We start from the raw sequence: 24,980 nt of genomic DNA, 5'->3' as shown, positions 1-24,980 counted from the left end.
ATGACAAGATTTAAACAATCTCCCAGCATAATGGGAACAGAAAAACTGTCCTCTTACAATAAAGCAAATCATGACGTCTTTTCATCTTCTATGTGGTATACATGCCTAGCTGGCGTGTCTAACTCTCTCTAATCCGAGAGTCCATTCCCCTCAGCTTTTTTGTCTAAATTTTCATCTCAGCTTTCCTGAAGAGATATTTGCTAAAAGCTTCGTCAAGCACAGCTAGGGTTCAATTCTTTCACTTACTCTCATTCCTCCACACCAGTCATTAATGTGCTCACACAAACACACACAGAGTGAAAAGCACAGGGAGGGGGGGCAAAGCAGCGCAAGCACACACGTTGCTTGTCAGGCCGTCGACACAACCGCCTTCCACGAACAGTTTGGCATCTGCAGGAGACACCTGCCACTCACTCCGGTAAACACAAGGAGAAAGTAAGAGAAGGAAGGAGAAGTAAAGGGAAAGCAGCCGGAGAGAGTAGGAACAGGCAATATAAGGCTCAAAGGGAATGAAGAACTCTTATAACATGAAAGCATAGGCAGGAGGAGAGAGGCACAATGCAGCGGTGTGGGAGGGAAAAAGAGCAGATCGAGTGAGACTGTAGCTAAAAAAAGAAGACGAGGATGACAGGGATGTACTGTGAAGCAGAGACCATTATATAGGTAGGTGTGTGAATGTCTGTCTGCTTGGCGAACAACACAACTGTGACTTCCGATGAATTGGCATCTAATACTGTGACCTTCTGCAGGGTGATTCAGATAAACACCTGCAAAGCTCTCAGTCATTGCAAAGCTGCACTGTCACAGAAGCAAGGGGAAAAAGCATTTAATGGAAACAAAATGTGTGTTCTTTAGGTTTCCACAGATCCAAGCTGCAGGCAAGTACACCCACAAGCAGATATAGACAATCAACACTAATTAGCAGCAGTGGTGGGATGTTTAAGAAAAAAAGTGCAGCAAAACAGAAGTCAAAAGAAGATGTAAAATATACAAAAAATTGTAAAATAGCACAGAATATGCTGGGATGCGAGAAGAGAGAAGTGCAGTTATAGTTCAGATGCTCAATATAGATGCTACTCCCTCTTGTTAGTGGTTGATTTAGCTTAGTATAATCCCTAAGATCATTTAGCGTTGCTCATTCAAATGATAATAAATCTCTAGCAGAGTTAATGAGAGATTTAAATGGCGCCATTGCTTCGACGACACAGCTGAAAAATGTCTGCAGCAAATAATCCTCCCTTCTCATGTATCACAGTACATAACCTTTACATCCATCTTCATACTGGAGACAAATCAGGTCAATACCACCAGCTCTGCATCGCTGATTTGTTTGGGCCGACAAATTACTGTTTGGTGTTGTTCATAGGTACTTTTGTTCAAAGTCCTCCTCCTGTGACCCCAGACAAAAGCATTCAAGCAGCATGAAAGAAGAAACCTCTTTACTGAGAAGATAAAACAACAGATTTGTCTTCATTTTTGGTTCTGTTAGATTGTTTTAGAGCAACCTAGAAGGTAAAGTTGTACTGTAGGACATTTAAGACACACTTTGGGTTCTACTTTTTTGTCCTGTCAACACTAGCGCATTTATTCTGCTGTAATTGTACCTTTCATCCACTGAGATTCCTTTCTATAAAGTGATTTCCAAAGTCAACATTTTGAAGGACTGAGATTTTATTTTTAAAGAAATAATAAAGCAGTCTTCTGTATTTATATCCACTTTTGTTGTGTATACTGTTCATGTTAGAAAACAATCACAGGTGTCAGTTTACCTATTTTTGTAAATCCTCAAAGTACAACATGGTTTGTCATTAAACCCTGATCATGTTATGAGAAGAAATTATAATAAATGGAAAAGTATATGTGATGCCCACTGGTGTGTGCCCACAAAAGTGAAAATAAAAGAGCATGCATTTCTTTAAATGTTTTTGTTATTATAAAAAAACTATTTTTTTTGTAACAGGGGTTAATGACGATGGGTGCAGTAACGGTGTTTCACCGGTAGGTGGCGCATGGGGACTCTGAGCTGCCTGTTGCTCTGCCGTTTCTTATAAGCTGGGAGGAATTGGAGTAACACAGACTGCGTCTCCCGTGTGCTCATTTACATGCTGTTTTTCAGGTGAGAATAACCCTCAAGTTTATTTTAACGGAGTACTTTTATTATTTGGTACTGGTCGAGGAATGTTTAAGGAAATGTGTTAATGTGTTAAAGATATAAGACAAATTTTGTTGTGTTTCGGAGTCAGCGGCTAGAGGAAGTAGCCAACAGGCCATGATGCTAGCTGGTTAGCGCACACTGTAGTGTTGGCAAAGAGCGGGCTAGTAGGTGCAACCACTGAATTACTACCAGTAATCGCTTGTAAAGGAAGTGGGGATATGTATATATATTGCATGGTATGAGTATTGTACTGTTTTCAGGTTCCATGGTTTATTTCTGTTCTGGACACAGTTTTGGAAGGTTAAAATGTGATTTAATGCATTCACTTAAAGTAGTTTGTATTCAAAGATACTTATGCCAATTTACAATAGCTTAACATACATGCCCATAAAATGTCACTGTGTGTGATTAAGTATGCATATAAAGTGCAGTGAGTTGAAAGTACATCAGTCAATCAAATTTTATTTGTATAGCACATTTCAGCAGCAAGGCATTTCAAAGTGCTTCACATAATTAAAATAAAAACAGCATGTGACATTGAAAAAACAGTGAGAAAGAGAAATACATTTTGAAAATGATTAAAAAAGATGAAAACATTAAAACCCGCACCCCTTTTAGGACTTCAGTTAAATGTCGTTTAACTGGGGCTCTAACCCTCTGGGACTTTAGTCAAAAACACCGTTTGACAAGGACTCCAACCTCTAGGTTTTTAGTTGAAACGCCGTCAACTGGGACTCTAAACCCTGTAGGACTTTAGACTTTACATGTTACCTGATGGAATTGTGACAAAATATGATGTTGATGGGATTATTTCTGGTTTAAGAAAGCTAATGTTTATGATGCAATATGTCTACATAGACTATAAATATAGTAAATTACTGAACTATAAATTGGGATGTATTGATAGTAAAATGAGCTGGTTTGTTTAATAAATAAGCTGAGCGAAATTGGAGTAACACAGACTGTGTCACTCGTGTGTTCATTTACATGCTGTTTTTTAGCTTCATCATCTGCTGCCAACAGGTCTGGAACCCTGCTACCCGTTACATATAAATTAGCAAAAATTTGATTTTGTTAAATTTTGCACACAGTCATCTTCCTTTGACGGTGACAGGGACGGATGAAATCACCTCCCATTCACCTGACCCTCCAACATTGCCACAAGGAAACTTCTATTTCATTTCTTTTCTTTTTTTAAAATTCAATTAAATATCAAAACAGCCTCCAACCTAGCCATTCTACAAAAAATGTTTACATCTGACAAAATAAAAATAAAAAAATCAGTGGGATTAATTTTACAACTTCGAAAGTTATCAGAGAGGACATAGGAAGTGCTGCTTAGGAATGCATGCAGAAATTACTCCAATCGATCAGATATCAGCTTTATCATATGCTACACTTTGAAAATCCTGATTAAGATTCACTCACCTCAGGATGCCAACTGTTGCGTTGTGCGCTGTGGGAGAAACAGTACAGGATTCCACTTAATTTCTCATGAACCCATGTAAAATGTGTTGTTAAACACACCACATGGTGGCAGAACCAGAGATTGGAGAGCACATGAAAATAGTTGAAATGTATACATTCAAGTGTTAGAAGTTAAACCCTTGCAGTACGGATTTCTTTTGTCTTAAGCAGCGGTTCTGAATCCTAACCCACAGGACCTGTTGCAATTTTTAGAATTGTTGCAGCTCTAACACACACAACTTAAATGAACAAGCAATTAAATGTGTTTAACAACAATATGATGAGAAGATGATATAATTATCTGAATCATGTGTGCTGGAACAAAGACAAGTGAGCCCTGAGAACCAGATTGCGACCCACTTATCTTGAGGATCTTTCTCAGCATCTACTGTATAGCAAATGTGTATATTTAGATGCTTGATTAACATCAATCACACTTTAATCAAGATAAAATGTTAAGCTGTGAATCAGTTATTACGTGTGTCATTGCTGGCATCTTTGGAAAACAAATTGAGACAGAAGAATAGAATTATTACACAATTAATAGATTAAAAAGGCATTTCTGTGATGAGAATTATAAAAAAAAACATTTCCATCATCATTATTATTTGCTTTAGCAGCATGCTCATAATTTACCAGAGTTTGAATTTTCAAATGTGATCTTGATAAGTTTACAATGGCCAAACTTCTGGCATTACCACACAGCTAGTTTTCTCATCTAAATTTAGGGCCAATAGTTTTAAAAACAGAAATATAATTAGAAAATGTGAACTAGCAGAGCTGCATCAAAATGAAAAATCAACAGCCAGCTGACAGGAATACTTGCTGAATTGTGCATCACTGCGATTTTGACAGGCAGCTGAACAAAGTCCTGCAAAAGCTGAAGTGAAAATGTTGGACTTGTGTAAAAGCAAAGCATTTGTGACAGGCTCAAATTTCAACTCTATGAAGCATATCATCAAAACTGTTCAGGGCAGAAGTTTCATTATGTAATAATTATTGTGCATTTTAATTTGGAATTTAAAAACTGAGGCTGCGAGTGGTGGTGTAATAGTGTGGGGGGTATTTTTTGGCATACTTGCCTTATATCCACTGAGTAGTTTATGTTACGGTCCAATGTTTTCAGAAGAACATTTCCACTGTCAGTTGGACTCTCACTGGGCAGGCAGGAATAAACCCAAATTCCTAATGAGTCATGTGACGACTTATGTGACTCAGTACTGTAGTACGTCTTGTTCTTACTGGAAGCAGTGATATTTTTCTATCCCCTATCAATGGACTGTGTTGTGTGACACCAGTAGCTCCACCCTAGTTTACCATTGTCCTCTGTATCTACAGCTGAATGTGGCCCAGGAACAGTGTGGTACTGGGCGGTTACTTTAACAATGGAAACAAAGAAAGTAGCATACCAGACTACACCAACCTATGCCTTACTGCACCAACCTGTGCCTTACTGCACCAACCTATGCCTTACTGCACCAACCTGTGCCTTACTGCACCAACCTATGCCTTACTGCACCAACCTGTGCCTTACTGCACCAACCTATGCCTTACTGCAACCTATGCCTTACTGCACCAACCTGTGCCTTACTGCTCAATGGAAATGAGACATTTGGATGCCTTCAGTACCAACTGAGCATCGATCTAAACACCACAGCCCATTTAAGAACTGTTACTGACTGTGTTGATGTATTTTGGTCTTTAACAGTGTGCGCTCATCTTCTGACAACTCGCTAAGGCGCCATCCCACAAACCATCAAATCATCTCAAACTGGTTACTTCACGACAATGTTGGAAGACTACTCTACTCTAATGGCCGCCCTAGTCACCAAATTTAAGTCCTATTGAGCCCAGCTACCTGATGTATTGTCTCCATATGGACTAGCATTATTAAAGGATTCTTTAACACTAATCTCAAAGAATATACATATGTTTTTTGTTTCTTTTTTTTTTAAAGGCCGAATACTTGGGAGACACAACACAGTATTGTTTCACAAGTTTACCCTTTTCACCTCAGTAGCCTTTAGTGTCCTGTGCAACAACCGAACTGTATCATCTAGGAATGCCATTCTGTCTGGACATCCCAAACATTCACATAATATCCTTTTTTATTTTTTATTTATTTATTTTTTATCAATGCAGCTCTAGTCTGCAGCCCAACTTGACAAATGGCTTCTCAGTAAAAGGAAAGATTTTTATTTAGACTTGCACAGGTAGTAAATGGTTTAATGGTTTCCTTAACAGAGCTGTTTACTGATGCAGAGTCTAAATCTTATTAATTATAAGCACCAAATAATATTTTGTTGTCTTACAGCTGCTCTCTGTGATTTTCCCATTGATCGTTTCTCTTTTTAATGTTTCTCCTCTGTTAAATCCTTAACAACCAACCAAACCTCTACTGTGAGCAACTTTTTTATTCCTAAAAAACAAATGAACATATCAGAACCTTCTTCTTTTGAATATATCCACATAACATACATTTATCATACTACTATTTAATAGCAGGTCCGTTTATCTGGTAGTCAGCACAAAAATGCTGCCTTTCTCTCTTCAGTGGTAAAAGAGAAGTGAAATAAATATGTTCATTCTCATGAAGAACCTTTTCTGGTTCCTCGTTTGTTTGACAAATTCAGAAAGACCTGCTAGACAGCCATGTTTTAAGGTATCCTTTAATAACTGGTCATGTGTGGTCCATTTACGACTGTGTGACAGCCTCAGTGGTCTGACTCTCTGCTGGTTCTCCATTGGTCCCAGCCGCCTGCCATTCTGACATCCCTTCAAGGTTTAACACAGTGGCCCATTAAAAACACACACACACACACGCGCGCGCACACAACTCTGACCAGTATGGCTGCATATGTTGCTGTGTATGCGTGTGTGTGTGTGTCCGTGTGTAAATTTGACTGAGACAGAAAAGATGAGAGCAAATGCCAAAATAACCTCTACCCTATTTACATGCGGTAATTGGGTCATTTGAAAGGCTAAGCTTATCTCAACACTAATCAGGTTCTAATTATACACAGAAAAACTTCGCCCACGCCTCATCTCTCTCTCTCCTTCAGACACACACACACACACACACACCAGATGTGTAATCAAATGATGCAGGTCACAGCTTTCTCAATTTAAATTTGACCTATTAGTGGCAAAATGTAAGCTGGCAACCAGCACAAGTCTCTGTCTTGCTGCATCTTAGAGGAAATGTGGACCAGCAAGGTGACTTGTGCATAGAAAGCAAAGACATTTTTATATTATGAGAAGGTGTGGCATCACCTTGTAATGGTGCTAAAACGGATATTTACACAGGCAGAAAGCCAATGACAACCTGCTCTGTAATTGTGAAAAAAAATGCTGACTCGTGTGAACTTGTAAATGAGTTAAAAATTAGCTTGTTATTCAGATTCTTTGGGACCGTTGGGCTACATCCACACATCTTTCTGGCTCTGCCTCACTCTCAGTCAATTTGTACCAGACCTGCTTTATCTTCCAACCTGATTTTTCCCTTAAAAGTTCCAGTTCAGGAATTACTGCATCACGCTGCCAATTGGTTTTGGTAGGGCGGACTCTATCGAGCCCCATTTTCTTATATTTCCGTCAATGATGAGCTACATCTACTTGGGTGTTGTGCACAAATGTTGAAATTCATCTTATGTTGAGAATGTAGCAATATTTACTGTTGGAAATCTCTGAAGCTTTTTCGTTATGGTTGCACAACTAATACTAGAGCACAGTGTTTTGACAAAATGTCAAATTTTTAACCTTCTTCCTTAAAGATTTTGTGGTCTAAATCATTGGCTTAAACATTTCTTGAGTACATGTTCATTTCATAGAAACATATTCTCCTTTAGGGTTGAGATAGACATTCTAGATACCTCATGACTTTGAATTAGGGACAATTGTGACATTTTTATTCCCTTCCGCTTCTCCACAGTCCAATGGTGAGTTTCTGAAAGGAGAAATTTCAGCGCTGATGTTGATCTGGCAGTAGGAATCTGTGTGTGGAGAAATATCATGTGTATAAAAGTACGAGTGCAGTTTTAACACTTACTGGATGTGCGTTTATCGACACGTGCAAGTGGTGCAGCTTAGGGGGAAGGAGGCGCGGGTCGCCCTCTATGTCAAACCATCACTGGATCTGAAATGCTTTTTGGCAGATGTCCTCTGTGGAAAGCTGTGAGAAATGAGCTGTTCCCAAAACCCAGTGAAAAGAGGAAGAGAGAGTGCAGCAAGGGGGCGAACTGCTTCTCCTCTTAATAGCTGTTTGTCTCCCAGCACTTGGAAGATATCTCATTCCCTTCAATCCGCTCAGCTCTACAGATATGAATCACCCTTTGTCGGCCTCCTCTACTCTCCTCCCTCTTGTTCGTTTAGTTTCCCATCTGTCTCTATTACAAAGCTTGTTAAAAGTACATCAGAAATGATTATTACAGGCCTCTCTCACAGTGACTGCGTGCACCACCTTGTTTGCATGGTGTTTGTTTTGGAGACTCTCAGAGCAGGAAATGTTTTGTCATGCACTGAAATTACACCTGTAAACCAGCTGGCTTCACATTTAAGAAAAGAGATAAAGGGTTGCTAACACAAATACACAGAATGTGAATTTGAAATGTGTACATTTCACCACAGTGACATGTTTCAGGTATCATCTGTCACCAGACTAACAGGCTTGCACTGGACACTTGGATTTGAAAGAGCCAGTCACAGACAGAAGCTGGCCGCTTCTCAGCACAGTTGGACAAAACCACTGCGAGATATCAGCTTCGGGTCTCCAATTAAACAGCCCCTCAATGGAGCGTTTATTTAACAACTACAGAACTGGCAGCTGTTGATGCAATCAGTTACGTTCCAAATCACATTATCCAGCAGCTGACAAATCTGAGACCCAAAGCGACAAAATGATTGACTTGGGAGCGCAACTACAAAAGCAGTCTACTGAGCTGGAATGAAATGTCTGGATCAACACTTTCAATCAAAATCTCTGCCGACACGTTGTTTCTAATGTGACGCTTTTACAAAATCGTTAGTATAACAGGAGCTCTGCTGGAAGTACTTGCTAAAGTAATCATACCTATTGAACTTCTTTACATTTTCCACAAACTGTAATGTATTTTGTTGGGATTTTTTTGTTCCAACTCAAAGTACTTTATAACTCTGAAGTGGAAGAAACTTATACATGGTTTTCTTATTTAATTTCACCCATCAATTGAATATTTTGTCTAACTTTTTGATTTTTCTCTATTATTTTTTGCTAAATATTTCAAGGTGAGTCAGATTGGATGGAGAGCATCTGTGAGCAACACATTGAAAGTCCAGATTGTTACATCAGAACTAACACACAATCCTTAAAGTGAAAATGTCTTTGGTTTCACAAGACCACAGCACTTTCCTCCACCTCTGTTATATCTCTTTCATTTCTTTGTGAAGTGTGCAGCTAATACCTCTGGTGTTGAAAAATGATCTTACTTGAGAGATGGTTTTCTTCATTTAAACCTCTGTCAGTGCAGGTGGTTCAAAATAAATATCTATTTGCAAATTAGGCAAGGATTTTATGAATCAGACTGAAGGGATATGAAAACAAATGCACTCAATCCTTTGTTTATGTATAGACCACTTTGAAAGCCAATAATTATTTTATTTTTATTTTTTGTTGGTCTGTCACATAAACTCCACAAAAATTCAACTGAAGTTTAAGAAAGCCTAAAACATTTCAAGAGTTGTGAAAACTGCACTGCAAGTTCTTCCCATTTCTTGTTGATACTTTTGAAATTTGCTTGTGGGTGAAACAACAGAGATCTTACAATAAAGGAAGAAAAATTGGGAGAACAAAAGGAGTTAACACTTTGTTTCAATCAGGAAAATAAAGACTAATGACCAGAGAAAAGTGTGCTGGCTTCTGGCTAATCTGAGTTGTTGGTCGAGCTCTCGATTAAGTCAGGGCGTCTGATCTTTTGCTCCATACATAAACTTTAGGCCTATTTATTTCTCTCTTTTTTTTCTTTTTTTTGATCTTCCTGACTGTGGCGGAGTTTCAAAGCACTCACCATCTATAAGATTAAAAAAGTGACTGAAGAATTGTTACCTGCTCCTGCAGTGAGGAAAGCTGCTGAAATCACAGTGGCTGCAATAGATTCCAGCGATGACTCAGGCACAGCATGAAAAATATCTCCAAACATAACAAAACACTTAGAGAAACCTTCCAAAGTACTCTGGCAACACAATCATAATCTCTGCTGGTGAGCTTTATGCTCACTTTTCCCCATGAAATCGCTAAATATAACACTGTACTTTGAGGGTAGTAGGATGGAGCAATGCTGACATGGGGTTTGGAAAGAAATAGTGTTCATGCTTAAACATTTCATGGGTAGCAAAACTTGAAATCAAACCCTTTTATAGAGCCTGCAAAGAATAATTCTTCAAGTGTACCGTGCTTAGACACAAAACGACGTTAGCGGGGTTTTAGGTGACAAAAAGGACTGAATTGCAACTATTCTTCCGTCTGGGTATCACTTCTTTTGTGGTAACCCAGCTTGGACTCTTTAATGAGTCTTCACTTTATATAATTTGAAAGCAGACAGCTCACACTGAACTCGACAAACAGAACTGAGATTCAAGAAGGAAAAAGGAAACAGGAGGCTGTTTGGTCTATCTTCAAAACCAAGCGCCACATTTGTCAAAGTTCAGATTTGATTAAGCAAGCGAACTACATTTGATGCAAAAACACAAAGGTGTGACACTTTTGTGTTTCTTAAACACAAAGAAAACAGTGTACTGTTGCTTTTTGATAAAATCAATTTAATAACTTGAGATAAATTAATGTTGGCAAATTATTCATTTTCTGAGACATCCTATCAACTACCTGAGGTTTATGTATTGTCTTTGATGCACCTTTTTTGAAATCCACATTGAGACAGTGGATAAAAAGTTAAAAGTACGTGACAGCATGAGAACAGAGTAACTTTTCGCTGTAATGTCACAATCTTATTTGTTCGAACTCACATAACTTTCCTTCTTTCTCTGTGTTGCAGAGATAGAAAAACATCCATGTATTTGCTGCTGTTTTCTTATCCCTCTCATTGTCTTACTCCAAAGTTTCTGACCAGAATATTCAAGAAGAGATCAAGACTTTAAAAGCATTTTAAATGAATACACAATCTATACTAACCTGCTAGGTAAATAATCGGAATTAATTAAAATCCATAAGACATGCATTGTGGGGCTTAACATTAAAACATTTATTTTAATTTTTTTTTCAGATCTTAAATTCCAATCATATTTATCATCTCAAACACAAGGATGAGGGTTCCTCAGAAGGATTATTCTGAATTGAAATCAAACATTTTATTTTCGGCAGTGAGGGTTCACTCCTCTCCAAAGACAGAGCGTTGTGCCCAGAGTGCTGCCTGTTCCCGATCTCTTTAGCACAGGGGCCACCCTGCACTCATCACAACTTCATCAACGCTGTGCTTTTCTTCCTCAAGGCCACACGTGAAGCACTCAGCACTTTCAGACTCATGCACACACAAGTGAAAACAGAAACGTATTTCAGTCAAACCTACAAACACATCCCCAAAAACAACCCCACCAAGGTTTCGATCAAATAATTGCAGGAGGTAAACAGAATCAATGTGCAGTCAGTTGAGCATCTTTATTATTTCATTCTCAGAAACAATGAAATATTAAGAATTGGAACTTTCTTACTGTAATTTGTTCTGACTGTGGTTGAATGATCATAAATCATTAAAACCAAATTCATAAAAAATTATCGTAGCATTTCACATGGAAATGAGAGAAAAGCTTTCTTTAGTTACTACCCTATTGCTAAATTAATACATTTATGGTCCAACAATTAGGCTTTGGCTCTTTTACAAAACTAAGATATAATACAAATACTGTAAAACTTTGGCTGTTAGCCATCCAGAGATTTGTTTGAATGCATTACTGTTCTTCTTCTTTTCTGTTTGTTAATGTTTATTCTCTATAAACTGTTTTTCTGCTTTGTGGTGCAGCTGAGTTATATCTCTCACCAGTGATGTGTTGCGATGAATACGGCTGTGTCCGACATCGATCTGTACATTTTCCAGATAATGAACTTGTCTGATTAAATAAACATTGATATGAGTTGAGGAAGTCTCACATCGAAACTAAATCTATTGAATTTGTCATTTTTTGAAAACGTTTCGCTACCAACAGCCCAACCCTGTCAATATGTATTGTCTTGAAAACAATCCTAAGTGAAACTAAATCTTATAATTTTAAGACACAACCAGTGTGACACAACCAGGACACGCCAGATTATAACACCATCAACAAATGGTCATTTCTCCCAATCTAGATATCTACCATTATTTAAGTTTAACCAAAGTATAGAAATGCAGAATCTCCAAACAAAATTTTAATTATAAGAAGCACACACCACTTCATAAACACAAGCCCACCCTACCAACACATTCTTGAGAAAAATAACATTCACTGAAACAAATATAAAACCACACACCGGGTTGAAATGAATTATGTAGGTATGTCTACAGTTCAGTCAATCCACTCTCGCTTTAAGCCCCTGATTTTCTCTTTTGTTTTCACATTTTGATGACACTCTGATTGTAGTCATCTGTTTCTTGCCTTGCTATTCCATCTCTCAGTCCCTCTCCCCTCCACAAATTTCACCACCTCTCTGGCATAATGTGTTTTCTATTTACCTGAGCTGGGTTTGACCGGTGCTGCAAGGCCCTAAATTGCAATATTGATGGTGGTAAAGAAGCTTTGCTGGATGTTCCTGTTTTTCCTTCTGCTCGCAGAGTTTCTCATCATTAAAGCAGCACCTTTGGACAAACACAAAATCTGTAAAAACTACATCTAGAGTTTGACATGACGATTGCGCTGAGACAAACTATGTGGCTGAACCTTCCCACCTCAGACACACACACCTCATTCCAAATTTTAGTCTTTCTGTATCTCTTCTTCTGTCTCTCCTTCAATTAGAGCCCATATGCTAGAGGCCCCCAGCTCTCCATGTGTCCCCTTTGAAGTGAAGCTGATTTAAAAAACAAATGTCTCAGAAACCCTAATTGAGCTTGCACAGAGCTAAGAATGGGCACAAACCCTCACAAATCCCCTCTAATGTATTCAAAGGCCATATAGGCTCACTGTACCACAGTCGTGTTCGCATACAGAAAGGGTGAGCTCTCAGATGAAACGTCCACAAATGTTTTCAGTCTTCCATCCGACACGTCACCGTGTTTTATGAATCTAGTGTGACGCATGTGCTCGGAGACCAACATTTCTATTTTTTGTCCTGCATGCTGAGCCAGTGTGAAATTTTTTTTTTATTTTTTTTGTGCTTTCATTAAACTACATGTCTCTCTCGGGTGCATTTACTGCACAGATTTACAAGTTGTAGTAAAGTACATTGTCTTTCTCTGAAACTGTCTAAAAATGCATTTACAGTTTGATGCATAACACTTCTGAGGCAACCACACAAACACGCCCATTTCAGGTGTATCCACAAAACTCCCTTTTGTATTTAGCTGGTGTTTACATCCCTTCCCATAAGGCCAGAGGATCGGCCTCAGAGCATTTTACATCAAAGCAGTTAACTAGAATTATTCTCCGCTGAGAGCCTAAGACAAACCACACAGACAAATTTGCACAAGGACTATGTGGAGTGCATGATAGAGTAGCTGAAGTTCAATAACAGATATAGATATTTATATAGATAGATGCACAAATTAATGAATGTAGTGTGTAATTACATTTTGCTAAAACTAAGCAGATTTTGTGTTAAATTACATTACCCTTTACAAAAACGATTGTAGGCTATGTTCCAATTAAACTAATTACTGAGCAAGACTAGCCGGCCAGTTACAGACAAGCCTGTCAAGCATGTTACTCGTGCTGCGTACATCTGTGGTTTCCTGTGCAGATTTTTATTCACCCTGAACAGAACAAAATAATCTGTCAACAGCAGATGTTGTCGTCTGAAATGACAGCTGTCACAAGCTGATTTTACCAGCAGCTGCTAGCTGCTAGTGCAGGCTAATAGCATGCCAAAAGCTAAGCTGCGAACAAAATGTTCCCTTTCCACCTATTAACTAATACACTCCTCTAGTTAACTTGAAATGCTGGGAAATGTAATTCCAGTTACTTTAGTGTGAACAGTGTTTTGAAAACACACAAAGAAGAGTTATATCCTTACAAAATATCAGACTTTTGAGCTACACATGAAAGTGCCTGGTATTTTTCATCTAAGCTATTTTGACCTTTAGTTTCTTCTTACCAAATATATTAAAACATGGCTAATTTGTGACCCTCCCTCACTTATTTGAGATAAGTATTTATAGAAAAAGTGCCAATAAACTTGAAATGATGACAGTATGAGCTGACAGCTAACTGTTGAGTTAAGTGAAATGTCTCTCAATAACATTTTTTTTTGTTTTGTTTTGTCTATGTAATTTGTGTGTAGGACTAACTTAGTTAGTTAAAAAAAAAAAAAAACTTAGTGTTCAGATCAGGACAATAAAAACATCCAGAATAGCAGGGAGAGCACAGAACATGAGGTTACATATTTAAAATGTGTACGTCTCATTTCCAATAACAATGTGTTTTTTAGCAGAATTGCATTAAGTTCTGTGAAGTTTGAATTTGCAAACCATGTGAATGTGATTTTATCCCCTCTTAGCTGCAACCCAGGAGTTCATTAGGAAACCTTAAACCTTAAATAAATTTAACAGGAAATAAAATCATAGCAAAATATGACTCATCTCTAAGATAACACTGAATGCAAAACTGAAAAATCCACTAAAATATATATAAAAAAAACAGGAAGACAGAAAATAAACCACCCTTGTGACTAACAGAACATAAAACCCTTCGAATTACAAAAGCCTGAAACTAAAGGTAAGATGATGCCTTGGCATCCGACACCGAACCTCTGAATGTTTTCTCAACAGTCATGGACCAAACTCATTATAAAAACAAATATATTTTATTAAAACCCAAGTGCTGCAAATCTGACAAAAAAAGAGAGAGAAAAAATCCGTTTAATCTTCCGTGTCTAAAGTGAGAAACATCTGCGAAGCTATGCCTAACACCTGGCTCACCAAACCCGTATTTGGCAGCATTGAAAGTTATGGACATAAAAAAATATTTATTTTCTAAGTCAAAGAAAGAGTGGTAGGGCAGCATGAGAAGGAAAACTTTCCTGCTATTGTGAAGACAAAGTTTCCTGAACAACTTCAAGTTGGGGAAGAATCTCAGAGTTTTGTCTTACAATAAAAGAATGATAAATAGTTTATGGAAGTACTCTAATCATTAGACCAGAAACAGGACTCCAGTCTGGAGAGGAGAACCAGATTGTAGCAGACAGATAGGAAGCTTAAGCTCCCAACAGGTGAAGAGGACGAGGAAGTGCTGATAAAATGCAGAGCTATCGCAGTTTGTCAACACCGAAAAGCAACACTTGTCACACAAAATGAGCGAAAAAGCTGAAATATGAGAAGACACTTTGAATAGAAAAAGCTGCTACCAACAATTTTCAAATGCTTGTCATCAAGCCATGTGCAACATTGCTGGCACTATTAAGGTTGGTTGATGTAACACTTTGTATAACAATTTCAGTTTTTTAAACAATATAAATGCCCTGTCTTGGTTAAGACCTTATTGTTTTGACATTCTAACAACACCTCTTCTTGAATGTTGGAAAGTGAAAAACCAGAAATAATTCAAAATAAAGCAAAGACAAAAACAATGTAATGATGATAACATAAGCCCTTTGCACCCTCAATGTCTATAAACATCATTTTGTAGAAAATCTAACTTTTTTACAACTTGTCTTGTCCAAGTTTAGTCTTGAAAGTGAAAGTAAAACTTCTCTAAATCATTTACATCTTTCCTAACATCTGTTATACTACATCAAGACATCCTGAGCTCTCAAATGGTATCAAACTAAAGTGTTTTGATAATTAATCTAACAACCACTTTAACACCCACTAAAAGCACATTTAATGGCTCACTTTAAGGTAAAAGATCTTTTCTACTTGATGGACCAAATAAGAGGAAGATTAATAGAAATAGTTGTGTCTCAGTCTGGATGTGTTAGAATAAATTAGCACAAGTAAAAACTAAGTATTTTCTTATTATGAGGTTTAACTGTTTTTTGGAAGTGCTGCAGGACTGACTGATTTCAACTTTGACAGAAACTGGGAAATGTTTTATTTTTTGTGAGGCGGTAATTGCCTGCTCTGTGTTGTTGCTGACATGTTTGTGTGTGGGTGAGTGTCAGTGATCTCCAAGTCAGTGTTTTTTCCCCCACACTTAAATATAATTAACAGCAGTCACCTTTTAGCTGAGAAATAAATCTGACTCTAATTAGACTAAGTCAGTAAACCTTCATCGAGTGTTTTAAGCTTTCATTGAGACATTTTTAAACCGTAGCTATTTTTATGGGTAATATTTAATTATTATAAGTGTTAAAATTTCATTTCTAACATAAAACAAATAGTTATTTATGCCTATGTTGCCGTATACACAGTGAAAACAGACATGCTTTCCATTTCTGGCATGTGAAATGTTGTTTTGCAGTTTTGTCTTCTGTTAATCCCAAACTGCATATGTTTTTGCATTATGGTGTAAAACCATATGCAGTTTTAAATCTGTTCAATTACGTAAATATGTTAGATGGAAATTCCTGCACAGTGTGAGTGATCTATTAGGACTAAACTGGTGTTTATGAAAATGTAGCATGACTGTTTTATAAATGCCAGATGCTGATGACTCAGCTGATTTAAGAGGAGCTTTAAATTCTTAAAAATTAAGATTTAAAAAAAAAACTTAATTTACTTAAATAACAACTTAAATTAAATACATTTTATTTTACTTAAAAATCTTATTTAAGTAAAATAAGATTTTTTTAAATTCTTATTTTGCTTATTTCTTTCTATAGAACAGCAATATTATCCAGAGCAAAAAGTGTAATTAAATTAAATTAGTGGACATTTTGTCCCAGGACAGTGTTGAAACATTTGTTTATCCATTAGGAAATGTTTTTCTTTTGCATGATTTTGTCTGTATAAAGCAGGTAACTTATCCAAGAGTAAAAAACGGCCCAGTAATAGCAGCTAATTTTAAAAACAAAAACACTCCCATCATCAGCTTTACATGTGCTTAATTTCTGTTGCCATTTTTTAAGCAATAAACTAAGCAGCTTTCAGGATTTGTCAAATGAAAAAGCCTCAAGTCCTTAGTGAATAAAAACAAAAATAAACACTGCTTTAAGCACAGACTACACCTTTTGTTTTGCCTAATTAGAGAGAACTGCTGGAATTACTGCTGAGATTGAAAGTATTTGTTGCCTCTGAAAGCCATTTCAGAATACGACTTCAAACAGGTTTGCTGTTCTCACAGGTGGCAGGAAGTTGCTTTCAATTAACCTCCAAAAGTAATTTATACATCTGTCACAAAGGTTATTCAGACTAACTTCATTATATGCTGAATTTTAAGGTGAGAGGTCACAGTTTCGTAGCTGATTTAGTTGAAGTTGTGGTATAAAATGATTGTTTCATGTAGATTTCCATTAGCTGTAACATCAGCCTTACTATACTTTGACACTGTAGCAAAAATAGCCATTTCAATAATAAAGCAAAACTGGATTAATTCATTTTATTTGATTGCACCATGGAACATTGTCATTGGTAGTTAATGATGTGTCTTTAATCTTATTGAGATTTAAGTCTGATGCAGTGATTCACAAAGTCTGGACTTGGATCACGATCTGAATGGAAAATCAATCCAGACTCCTCATCAGTATGTTACTGATGATTAATAATAATAACATGCAAAGCAAAATGTCTATTTTGTGAAACTGAAGAAAAACTAAAACAAGTGCAACAAAAATATTCTATGAATTGAATTTGAAAGACTTCCTAACAGTAAGTAAATGAAATGAAATGTGGAATGAACTCTAAGGTCACATCTGATGAGTTTTAATTTTAAACGAGAAGATTGCTTTACATCCAAACAAAATATGTTTGCTACTTTTTTAGGTTATTGGAGGAAAATGACTGGTCTCAAGAGATTTGCATATTAATTGCAAACAAATGTTTATTTTTGTTTTGAACAGTAGAAATTTTATATGCTAACTCTCTGATAATATACCTTTAAAATAAATTAAATATTTAATTCTGAAAATGTATTTAAGGAAAACAGGAATTTAGATCCTGGAAATATGGCTGAAAAGTGAAAGGAAAAAGACGTGAATCCAGTTCTTAATCAGACTGGGGATAAAGCCAGTTCTTAACTGGTCGCACAGAAGAGCCAGTTTGTTTTTCCACAGCCTGAAATCCAACTCACAGTCACACCACAGCATCAGTATAATCTCCCATTCAGTAAATGACTGATCCTCCAATCTGTTTTATTCTGTGCAACCATAGTGGAGGAACAGAGTTTAACTACCCAGATCATGATATCTTTTTGTTTTTTAGACCTAAGCTCTTCATTTCAATTTACCAACGTTTTAACAAGCATTTTTGTGAACGCTTCACAAACTGATCTCTTATCGAGGCCAGAGCTGCTGGAAAACAGAAGTTAAAAACAATATCTACTTTACTGGCACATATATCGATTTTTAAATATTGCATGAAACATAGCTGAGGTTCATCAAACTGGCTGGGTTTTATGGTTTTTATATTAGCCAAATTGTGCAGGACCTGTAGCGTAAAATAGAAACATTTTGAGCATTAAAAGCCAAGAGAACCTTAAATACCCATAAAAATGGATCTTGAATGTTTTTGGTGGAGGTTGCTAATTATTATACCTGACATTTTTACCTTTGTTCTTTTGATGTTACGTAAAAGCTCAGTTTATTTATTTATTAATTCTGTGTGCAAACTTCATTTGCTTGAGCATGACAAGTGACTATTTTAAACATGTTTCAAGTAAACTCCAGACAAAAAAAAACAAAAACATAAAAGAGCGCTTGCTCATCATTTGTTGTTGACCTTTGGCCTCAGAGTCTTAAGTGTGAGAACCTCTGTGTAACATGTGAGACCTGCACAGTTCTCTGCTTCTTTCTGCATGGCAGAGTGGCCCTTATGGAGATCCTAAAATACAGCTCAGTGAGCTTTCTGCCTAGAGACAGATACACACTCTCAGAGAGATTGAGTAAGGGAGTAAAGATGAAAGCTGCAGAGAAACACAGCACATGGCTGGATGGGCCTGAATGAATAATACGCCATCTATAATGGATGACAAGTTGACCAAGTTTTTTTTCCTCTTCTTTTTCTTTCTATCTTCCTCTTTCTCTCTCTGTCTCCCTCTTTCTTCCTTCACTTGTTTCTCCTTTCACATTCTCCACTTGTCGCATGTGCTCTCCTCTCACTGTGACACCATGTCACTGCTTTGAGGCACATGTTCTGGAAGAAGACAGTGACTGCCATCCTCCCCTGAGCCTCTTAGCTGCCTTTGGAAAAGAGCCGCTTTACTTTATGGGCTTCTCAAATCTCCTGGAAATGCTCTCCCTTCTCTGCTCATAACAGAAAAAAGAAAGTCCGATTAGAGGACGAGTGATGTAAAACTGGGAGAGAGGAGAGGATGGGGGTGGGGGTTTAGTGAAGACAGCAGTGTAAATGGGGGAAAGACTGAGGCGTGAAACATTTAGCACCTGTTTATGCTTAGCTGCACCCGGGTGCTTTGCCATTTGGAGAGCAAAATCATTATCCTCCTTAAAAAATTGGATTAATCTTTGCATTTGAAACACTCTGAGTCATGTAATGAGTCAAAACCTCAATACAGATATAAAAAAAAAGAAAAATATGACTCATGAATTCCTTTGCTCTTTGCAATTTCAGGATGACTGCAGGTCTGGGCAGTCCTTTACTCATAGAAAAGCTTGGTGACATTCTCTAACATTAACTTTGTCTTCTTCATTGTTTTGAGTGCTGCTCTGAAGTCAGATTATTCTGCTGTATTTTTTTTAACAAGTTTTTCTTTGTGGTAGTTACAAAATCACACCTTCACTAAACAAACTCTCCCTCATGGAGATGCAAAACCTGACAGAGGAGCCGGAATGTGATTATGAAGGAATGAAATGGGTTCATATCGGTTTGCAAGGCAGCAACTGAGGCTACTCAGCTCCCGAACCGACTCCCTTTTTTTTCCCACTCAGAAACGGTCAACAATTTAGTCATGGCCACCAGAAACAGCCACAGCCTGTGGGACACTCAAATGCCATCTCTTAATGTTTTAATGCTCTTCGGGGCTTTTTTAGGCGAAGCAATAATTGGAACAGATGCAGCAGACTGAGGATAAGCAAGCTGCTTCTAGCAACAGCAACGGAGTCCATAGACGCATTTCGGCCGAATAAAACCTTCATATGTGTGTTGACTTTAATATAAAAAGGATATGGGCATCACAGTTCAGTCAGAAGTTTACATACTGCAATTATAAATGTCATTTTAACTCCATAAGTTTAACCATGCATGTGTGCTGTTGTTTTTACTGGGGGGCGGATGATTATATAATACGACAGTTTTTAAAAAGGAAGAAACTTGGTGCATTGATTTGAAGTTATTGTGTATTTTCTCCAATTCATATGAGGTCAAACTTATGCATGCAGGCTCAAATATATACATACACTCCCTTTAACATCCTGATAAATGTTCAAGCTTCAATTGCTAAGCTTTTTTTTATGATCTCTGCTGTTAAACACTCAGAATGCTCAGATTTTAAATATCTAGCTGTTGACTTCAGGAAAAGTTGAATAACTTGGAAATAGCTTTGCATCTTCATTGTACTTCCATTTAGTGCAATGAACCAGAACTATGGGCAGTGAAAGAATCTTCTGCAAAAGGCATTTAGTTTCTCCATATTTATGGATTCAAGTTATCAATTGATGAGTTAATCTAAAGTTGACTGAACTTATTTATCAACTAAATGATGAGCGGTAATTTTCTTATAAACCTGGGGTTTTCTCTTATACCAAGAGGGTTTTTCTATAACATGAAGGGATAACTTGTTACATGCTAACATAAAAAACAGATGCACATTTCATTTTGACAGTTTTTGTGACAGCTGTATTAAATACTGACTGAATAAACAGAAAAATTGTGTTTTCTCACACATTAAATGTAGTCATTTTTGTAAAATGCAACAAAACATAAAATTTTAGCTTAATAAATATGTCAAGTATTTCAAAACAGAAATACATAAAGCACATTTTACACCCCACACCAGGCTTGGACTGCTTCAGTTTTCTGTTCTGGGATGCTTCCCCCATCATTATTTCTCATACAACTATCAACTGGCTCTCAACAGGATTACCAGCAGCACCTTGTTTTGGGTGGTGGTCACAAAACAAGATTAGTTAAATTTTATGGTATTAATTAATCAAATGGAATAAATATTAATCTAATTAATTGCAAGTTGATTATTTGTTTATAGGGCAGGTTTTTTTAATCAGAAACCTCCAAGTCCATATTAATTTGAGACGTATTTTCCTGTGAATTTGTAAAAATTGTGTCCAAGGATCTTCTAAGTAAATTATAAGTTTTGGCCTTTTTCCAAAACTGAAGAAATGTCCTTTTATCTAAGAGTAACACTTTGGATTAGAAAGCTGAACACAGAAAGGAGTTCTAGCAGGGCAAAATCCTAAACACAGCTTACATTATGCTTTCTCAAACCCTGATCCCAAAGCTACAACCACATTCAAAATTTTAACTACTTAAATTAAAAGCCATGTTTGCTCCTGGACACCAACCAAGCAGAGTGGTCAAATACCCAGCCAGGATCATGCCTAATGAGGGCAATAAAAAAATATGTGGTTGAAGTAAAATTCTCTAAGAAACGTTTGCCCACATATTAGTGGAGGTTTACGAACAATAAATTCAAACAGTATTCTTGTTTTTAATGCTTGAAAATGCATGTTGTATTCCACCTGGAAAAAAGTTAAAATTTGCATTTATTTATGCCTGAAAAAAATACATTATTGTATTTTAATAATGCAAACTTCTGACTACAACTTTGCAGTCTCAATCTACTGTTCACCAGAACTGCCTTTCCTTCATTTCTTCCTTTCTGCTTCCGCTGTCTCTAATAAAACACCTGTTACATGAAAGCAGCACGGCATGATTTACTACGCTTTGGCAGTAAACAACATGCAGAATTGTCGCTCTACATGAAACTTTGTTCTGCAGCAGCTGTGCTGAATGTCCATAAGCTCCCAAGCTTCATTCCCCACCGTGCCGCTCCCAGTGTTGCACAGATCTCCCACGGCGTTCCTCTAGTGATTGCATTGTATGTATCAGAACAGAGCTCTGTGCATATTACAACATGAGGGGGAGCTGTAAATAATAACCCGGCATCTACAACCTTTCTGTGTTTTCTGTGTGTGACAGTCTGAGGCTGATGCACCTTGATGTCGAGACAGACAGAAGGTGGAGAAGACAGTCTTCAAATATTGAATTTGTTCTTGTTTAAGTCCTTGTGCTGGGCAAACACTTGTTGTCGTAGTGGCCAGATGAGAGACACCGAGAGACAAACAAGTGAAGCAAATTAGATGAAGAAGATAATAAAAATAAATGTCTGTAGAAAAGAATGCTTCAGATAAATATTAGCTGCGGTGATTTTGTTTTTCCTCACTAAATGTTGCGCAGAAGTCAGTTTGCATCAGCATCACTTGGCTCTCTGGGAGCTGCTCAGTTTTCCATCTGAGTTTTTCCAGCTTGCACTTTCACCGAAAGCATAATGTGATCGTTCCTCTGTGGAAACCAAAGATCAGAAGCTGTTGTTGCCACATTATTATTGCTATTTTGGTTCAGTTTGAGCTGTCCTCATCCATCTTTTAGTTGTTACACATGAATAGTCTCTCTCTCCTGCTCTCTCTCTCTCTCGCTTTCGTTTTCTCAGTACAGCAAATGCCTGTGAGGACATCACCTGAAATATTTAGCACATCTCTCCCTGAATCTACACTCAGCATCACAAGCATCTCTACATTACCAGTAATCCAAACAGTGTTGTGTTGTTCACTGGCTTCCAGGTAAGAACTTCATAAAAAACGTAAAAAGTGCATTTTTAATTATCACTGGATTGTTGCTATAAAAGCAGACAGTTGTGTAAAACCAGGATTCATATTATGCTGGTTCTGAATGGTGCTGGAAAAACTCTGCAGCACGTCATTTTGCTTTCATAGTACATTTTTTTAAGATGTCTTTCAAAGAGATGGAGTAAAAATACTTTTAAGCATTTTGTCACATAACTACAACATAGCTCAGTGTATTTTGGATGATTTTAGATGATCAAGGTTTTAGACCAGTACAAAGAGGTGCACGTTTCAAAGTGGAATGAAAATGATACCAGACTTTCAAATCTTTACAAATAAAAATCTAAAAGGTTTGTAGATACGAAGGTCATGGTAACTCTGGAGGAGCTACCTAAAATCCACAGTTCAGGTGTAGGAAACTGTTGAAGTGTGAAATGTCCCTCAGGTGGTCTGAATGTTTGTATGAAAAGTTTGTGCAAAACCACGTGACTGTGGGTTGATTGTTCATCTTCAGATGAAGTTTGTGGGAGAAAGAAAGAAAAAAAGTCCCTCTGATCAGATGAGACCATCTGATCCTCCACTATATGTGGAGGAAACTAACACTACACATCGCCCTTCTGTGTAACATGGTGGTATCATGCTGTGGGAATGCCTTTCTTCAGTGGCAGCAGGGAAGCTGATCAAAGTTGAGGGAGATGGAGAGAGCTAAATGCAAGAATATGCAAGAGGAAAACCTGTAAGACCAAAAAACTTGAGCTGGGGTACTCAGCTTCCTGAAGTGCTCCACACAGGCAGAGCTACAATGGTTTAGATCAAAGCATATTCATGTGTAAGAAGGGCCAGGTCTGACCTAAGTTCACTTTGAAAATATTTGCAACACTTAAAAATGCATGTTAACAAACTCTATTCATCCAGTGTGACTGAGCTTGAGTGATTTTGCAAAGAAAAATATTCTAAACTTTTAGACTCTATATTTCTAAAGCTGATACCTCAAGAGAGTTACAACTGAAACTGCTGCTAAAGGTGTTTCTGCAAAGTATCGACTCAGTGGGGAAAAACACAAGGACACACCACACAGCAGATTTTCAGTTTTTAAACATTTTGCGAACCATGTATCAATGTCCTCCTGCAACACATTTATACACTAGTTTGTGTAGTTCTACAGCACAAAATACCAATGCAGGAAAACTTTTCACTGTGTTTCCCCTTTTATTTTTCCTGCCACATCTGTTTTGCCTCTGCTACCATATTAAAATGTTCATGTTAGTTCAGGATGTGGCTCCAGAGACGTGATTTTAATTGGTCCTTTCATGCCAGCTCTAATTCTCACTTAAAGACACCTTGGATATCTTGAAACTGTCAAATAAGCCCCAGGACAAAGAAGAAAATCAAAATAACAGATTTCACACATGAGGCATTTTCAGGCTGCATATTCCAGTGAGAGTGACTGCATCCATTGCTGAAATGTAAACAATAATCTGAGGCATTTGTCTCAACTGGAAACAGTTACTGAACAAAAACATAACTGGTTGGTTTTTGACTCACGCACCATTGCAGCTGAAAGTATGTGTGTTCGTCTTTTAAACCAAAGAACACACACACTGAATTTTTATAACTTAATACTTTGCATTGAGGTGTTTATTGGAGTAATGATGCCCATGCTGAGCTGCACGCTGTTGTTTTTTTTTCCCTATATGTCATGCAAGAGATTTTTCTGATATAAACATAACTCTCATAAAATCCCACAGTGGTACCTGAATGCAACACAACTAAGTTAAAAATAATTTTACTAGGGTTTTTTATGTCGCTATAAAACAGTCCATGCTGAATGTCACTTCTGCTTCTCCAGGTTCTGAAACCAAATGACTCAATTAGAGCAAAACTAAAACTAAAAAAATAAAGGCCAGCTCTAAATAATTGTAATTTCCATCTATAACATTACACTTAAAGTCATAGTCATTCAATCCGATAAGAAGCAAGACAATAAAGTACAGCGGACCCCACCTATTGGAGATTCAGTATTTGCAGAATCCTATTCCCTGCAGATACCAAATTATCTGCAGGGAAATGGTCCACTGCGACAGACTGAAGACCTGTCCAGGTGACCCCGCCTTTTGCCTGAAACGTTCGCTGGAGATGGGCACCAGCACCCCTCCAGACCCCGCTAGGCACAAGGGTGTACAGAAGATGGATGGATGGATGGATGGATGGATGGATGGATGGATGGAATGGTCCATTTGCAGATTTTTTCTAAGATGTTCTAAATAAAAATAAAGTAGTGAACTCCAACTCTTTGAAGCTGGAAACGCCTCCTTGCCATCACCCTAATTT

The 24,980-nt window shown here is 37.4% G+C and overlaps 1 protein-coding gene and 1 long non-coding RNA gene across 2 annotated transcripts in view; one reads left to right on the top strand and one right to left on the bottom strand.

Annotated features, from left to right (window-relative positions):
* The window catches only part of rtn4rl1a (reticulon 4 receptor-like 1a), a 99,977-nt gene that overhangs the window by 11,648 nt on the left and 63,349 nt on the right, over positions 1–24,980 (bottom strand). The window lies entirely within an intron of this gene.
* On the top strand, positions 12,358–24,809 carry LOC107836549 (uncharacterized). Its single transcript, XR_001662464.1, has 3 exons — positions 12,358–12,368; positions 19,779–19,783; positions 24,713–24,809. It is a non-coding gene; the product is annotated as an uncharacterized LOC107836549 (long non-coding RNA).

This window comes from Poecilia formosa, unplaced genomic scaffold (assembly GCF_000485575.1).
Source record: "Poecilia formosa unplaced genomic scaffold, Poecilia_formosa-5.1.2 Scaffold3, whole genome shotgun sequence".
NCBI lineage: Eukaryota > Metazoa > Chordata > Actinopteri > Cyprinodontiformes > Poeciliidae > Poecilia > Poecilia formosa.
The sequence above is the reverse complement of the archived record's forward strand: the minus strand, read 5'-3'. Positions and strand labels throughout refer to the sequence as shown.